This window comes from Diabrotica virgifera, chromosome 2 (genome assembly GCF_917563875.1).
Source record: "Diabrotica virgifera virgifera chromosome 2, PGI_DIABVI_V3a".
NCBI classification, from domain to species: Eukaryota; Metazoa; Arthropoda; class Insecta; order Coleoptera; family Chrysomelidae; genus Diabrotica; species Diabrotica virgifera.
The window spans coordinates 135246963-135252962 of record NC_065444.1 but is presented as its reverse complement, the minus strand read 5'-3'; positions in this window follow the sequence as shown (position 1 = coordinate 135252962).

Below are 6000 nucleotides of genomic sequence, written 5' to 3'. Positions count from 1 at the left end.
GGATTTTAATTTTAAAAATTGCATATGAAAAGTACAGTATTCTTCTATATGCAAAAAAAATCAACTTGCTATCTGCTTTATTTTCAGTCCTGCGACATTTTGAAAAAATGAATTTTTTTTTTTGCGAAAGCTGGATTGCAAAATTTATTTTGCAAAATCTATTAAACCGATCTTAATGAAATTTTCTGTGTTCTTTTATTATGTCATAAAGTTTTTCTGGGTAAAATATGACGGTCCTAAGTGTAGCATAAATGTTTGAAAAACGTAAAATGCAAATACTTGTTTTTTTTTCGTAATTATTGCTACTTTGCAACAAGGGTGACAATTTTTAAAATTTGTAATCAATCCTATATTGTAGTAAATTTGATTACGCAACTTTTATGTCAGTACAACTTTTCTCGGAAGTGAATACTTTGAAAGTTATAATCAAAAAACGAAGAAAATAATCGAATTTTTCCTTCATGTTTCCATCCATTTTGATTAATGTAATCAAATCATCCATCCAGGTAATCTTTCGTAATACGCTCTGTGTGACGGCGAGTGTTATCATATATTAGCATGAAGCCGTCGCCTATGTAGGCCGGTCTAAGGAACAACATAGTCTTGGAGAAGATCCGTAACCCGTTTCCTGGGCACACTATCGTATGCTTTCTCTAAGTCGATACAAATTTAAAGATTATGTTTCTTTTAATATTTTTCTCTTTCTTCGTTTATGTCACTTGTCTCATGTCTGATGAATATTAGAGAGTTTTTAGCAGCGACATGTTAACCGTAGACAAGGCATACTGAGCAAAAAAGCGTAACGCGCGGGCAGTCGATCGGTGGTCTATCTATCTCTTTTTACTAAGCGATACCGCTCATATGACAGACAAAGATGGCTAGACCACTCAAAATGAGTATTGACCAATGGCGTCCTTAATATCTTCGTTACACCTCGATGCACAGAGCGGCCCATAGCTAGCCTAATCTACAGGTTATTATATCTAAGCTGGAGATACACATGCCAGTTACTAGCACACTGGCATACCAGCAACTAGCAAGCACCAGCTACTGTCCCCAAACTGGCATGCTAGCTACTCGCAAAGAATTTGATTTTTCTTGCTAGTAGCGTGCTGTGAGATGCAAGGCGCATGCGTCGGGAGTGTCACTGGCATGTGTGAAGGCGCGCTACCGCTACGGGCATGCCAGTAGCTATAGCAGAGATTTTTAAACTTGTTAATTTAAAAATATTTTGTTGGGGTGATGAAAAAATTATCAGATTCATTTTTATTTATAGAAAATTAGAGTGTCTTTGGAATTAATATAAAAATAAAATAGACGTTGGCAATGCTTACACCATAATTCAAGAGGAAATGGGTCGGATTCATTATTAAATTTCTAACAATAATTATCCGTGACCATAAGAAAATTTGCTTGTTTAATTCACTCCTAATACCGTCCGTCCATGGATCGCCTTTTTTTTTTCTTGGAATCTCAAAAACTTTTAATTACAAAACAAATACTTTAGTTTCACATGAAAATTAGTCGATTGTTTACTAGCACTGGCATGTGTAAAAATCTACCATGCTTTTTCGCCTTGCCAGTAAAGGCATGCGAGCTACTGGCATGCTAATTACTCGCAAATGTGTTTTGTGCATGCCAGTCACTGGTTTATGCCAGCTACTGGCATGCTACCTACTTTCCTAATTTACAAGCATGTGTGTAGCCGGCTTGGTTTTTAGACCCTCTACTTTTTGACGTACGTTAAACGTAAAACGTTATACTTGTCATGCTAGACGGAGAGGCAGCGCCGAAAAATCTCAGTGAATTTACTAAAGCTGGTTTTTTCACAGTTAATTACCGTGATTGTGTAGAGAAACATACTGCGGTCGGTCAAGCGAAACGTAGAACACGTGGTACTGACAGCTTGTCAAAGTTGCTTACCTGCGGAGGTAATTAAATCCATTTACTAAGGCTGAAAATCAGTACACACATTCTAAATCTATATAAATAAAAATGAATGTTTGTATGTATGTATGTACCTTATAGACTCGCAAACTGCACTTCATCATATGATGACCTTAATCAAAGTTGTTGTACATGAACCCGGGAAGGTTTCTGAGTTGGTACGAGTAACCTAAGTGAAAAGGGGGCTTGCTCCCCCATAATTATTATTTAATTTTTTTGGACAAACTTTTCTTTTTAAATTTTATATGATGTAGAACCAAAAGATACATACAATCCTAAATTTTCACTTTTTTAACTTCAACCGTTATTTTTTAATAGCCATCTAAATATTTCCTCTTCTATATAAATAAAAATGAATGTTTGTATGTATGTATGTACCTTATAGACTCGCAAACTATGCATTTTATCATATGATGACCTTAATCAAAGTTGTTGTAAATGAACCCGGGAAGGTTCCTGAACCTAAGTCAAAAGGGGGGCAATTATGGGGGCCAAGCCCCATAATTATTTTTTATTTTTTTGGACAAATTTTTCTTTTTAAATTTTGTATGATGTAGAACCAAAAGATCATACAATCCTAAATTTTCACTTTTTTAACTTCAACCGTTATTTTTTAATAGCCATCTAAATATTTCCTCTTCTATACGAGTATAAATAAAAATAAATGTTTGTATGTATGTATGTACCGTATAGACTCGCAAACTATGCATTTCATCATATGATGACCTTAATCAAAGTTGTTGTGCATGAACCCGGGAAGGTTTATGAGTTGGTACGACTAACCTAAGTGAAAAGGGGGCTTGCCCCCCCCCCATAATTATTTTTTATCTTTTTGGACAAACTTTTCTTTTTAAATTTTATATGATGTAGAACCAAAAGATACATACAATCCTAAATTTTCACTTTTTTAACTTCAACCGTTATTTTTTAATAGCCATCTAAATATTTCCTAATAAATAAAAATGAATGTTTGTATGTATATGTACGTACCTTATAGACTCGCAAAGTATGCATTTCATCATATGATGAGCTTAACCAAAGTTGTTGTACATGAACCCGGGAAGGTTTCTGAGTTGGTACGAGTAACCTAAGTAAAAAGGGGGCTTGCCCCCCCCCCATAATCATTTTATGTTTTTTGGACAAACTTTTCTTTTTTAATTTTATAAGACGTAGAACCAAAAGATACATACAATCCTAAATTTTCACTTTTTTTAACTTCAACCGTTATTTTTTAATAGCCATTTAAATATTTAACATATATATATAAATATATAAAATTCTCCGGTCGCAGTGTTTGTTGTCATACTCCTCCGAAACGACGACCGATTTTTATGAAATTTGGCAGATATATTTGACCGGACTCGGAGTAGGTTGTTATCTATATTTCATACCCATACGTCATAAGGGGGTTGCGTATGATGTCATAACTCTCACAATAATGACGTGAAAAATATGAAATTAAGTAGGTATACTCCTTGCTTTTTCTGAGCAGAACCGTACTAAAATTTTTTCTCTAGCGCAATCGGTGTCCGAAATACAATATCTTAAGCCGTAGAAATATTCTGAGGACAGAAGAAGAACGAACAACAAATTTTATCGAAGAAAAGTGCAACTGTTGAACTTTTGGACTTAAATTGGGCAAAATATGAATTTTTTAATTTTTCGAAATTTTCAAAAATTATCTCGAAACCGAATTTTTCTGACAAACGGCAATCAGGAGAAAAGTATCGAGCACACGAAAAGAACAAGCAACAAATTATAAAATTTTATTTAATTTTAATTAATTCTATTTAATTTTATTTAATTTAAGTATTTTATTTATTTTCGTTTATTTTATTTCGTTTTATTAAATTTTATTTATTTGTATTAGATTCTCTTTACTTTTATTTAATTTAATTTTTTTTATTTATTTATTATTTTTATTTGATTTTATTCAGTTTTATTTATTTTTATTAATTTTATGAAAGTTTATTTCATTTTATTTAATGATATTTAATTCTAATTTAATTTTATTTTGATTAATCAACACCTATATAGTTGGACAACTCCGAACCCAATTATAAATACAGGGTTGTTTTGAATGTAGATAAAATAAAGCTGTTATATTCATTATAAGATAAACAAATTCAGGATTGTAACTGTTGCACTACAAACTTTATTTAGTTACTTCTAACTAAACTTTATTACTTCAAACATCATGTGTAATTAATTAAAAATATTTTTTTAATTTAACCGACAGAGCCGGTCGGTCGGCCCCAATGAATGTACAGGGTTGTTCACTATATTTTGACCTCCTTGTAAACTGCTTGATTTACAGAATTAGAAAAAAATGTAAAATTCAAAAGTTATTCGATTTTTTAATTATAATTTTTTGACATATATATCGTACTAGTGACGTCATCTATCTGGGCATGATGACGTAATCGACTATTTTTTTAAATGAGAATAGGGGTCGTGTGATAGCTCATTTGAAAGGTTATTCAATTCTCAATGCAGTAATATAAACATTAAGATCATTATTTATACAGGGTGTCCAAAAATTAAAAAAAAATTTGGACACCCTGTATAAACAATCATGTTAATATTTATATTACAGAATAGGGAATTGAATAACCTTTCAAATGAGCTAGCACACGACCCCTATTCTCATTTTAAAAAATAGTCGATTACGTCATCACGTCCAGATGGATGACGTCAGTAGTACGATATGTATGTCAAAAATCATAATTTAAAAATTGAATAAGTTTTGTATTTTACATTTTTTTCTAATTCTGTAAATAAAGCAGTTTAGAGGGGGTCAACATATGGGGGGGACCGACCAGCTCTGTCCCGTCATACAGCTGACCGACTATAGTAACTTTTATTTATATTCAATTTAGAATGTGTGTACTGATTTTCAGCCTTAGTAAATGGATTTAATTACCTCCGCAGGTAAGCAACTTTGACAAGCTGTCAGTACCACCTATTCTACGTTTCGCTTGACCGACCGCAGTATGTTTTTCTACACAATCACAGTATCAACTGTGAAATAACTAGCTTTAGTAAATTCAGAGAAATATTTCAGCGCTGCCTCTTGGACTATGCACATTCAGTAAATAAATAAGGGATATCCACGATAACGTGTTTACTTAAAATAGTTTTTGAAACCTTTCAGAAATTACTTACACAGATTAACGTTAATTGACATTTGGCAAACGTAACCTATAAAACGGCAGTTGTGTGCTATAACTTATTTTATTGAATTATTTGCCATAATGGAAGAAAATGTATTAAGACGTTCACCAAAGACAATTTACTACTTTAGGAACACAAAACATCCATCCTAAGTTTAACAAGACAATTCAGTCAAGTGACAGATTTCTCAAAAAATGGTATAATTCTACCAGGATTGCCAAGCAGATTATATTCAATTATATGTATAATATGTTTATTACCTGATAGTTTTTAAGAAAAACAAATTTTGATTACAATTTTATACATCGTTACTATATTTTTTATTCTAGTTGTCTTTGGTTCAGCTCATATGACTTTTTTTTCGTTTTTTATGATTTCGTTTAACGTTGCTGAAATATGGGGCTTAAAAACTTTCTATTCTAGACATGATTTGGCTTTTCGGAATCCGGCTTGTTCTTCGCCATATTGGTTCATGTGCTGTTCTTTCGTTTTCTGTAAAGCTGGAAGAGATTATTGCTGTGGAAGGCATTATAAGTATAAAATGAATGAAAATGAATATCGACGACGATTCATTTTCATTCATTTCATCGTTCCCCGTTGGAAATCGGTCTAAGCGTGCTCCGGTATAAATATTTGAATATTTACACCATCTTCTCGGTGAGTTTTGATTCAGATCAGTCTTCTTACAAAGCCTCTTTGATAAGGGGTAGACCCCGAAACACGGTGTCAGAGGATACTAAGAGACCCGATTTGAATCCAAACGAAACCGTTTATTTGATTATAATTATAGATTTTTATTAACCTTTTGTCACCGTTTTTGAAATGGAGGACATGCATGATAGATTCCACTCATATAGAATCTCCTTCCCTGCTTCAATT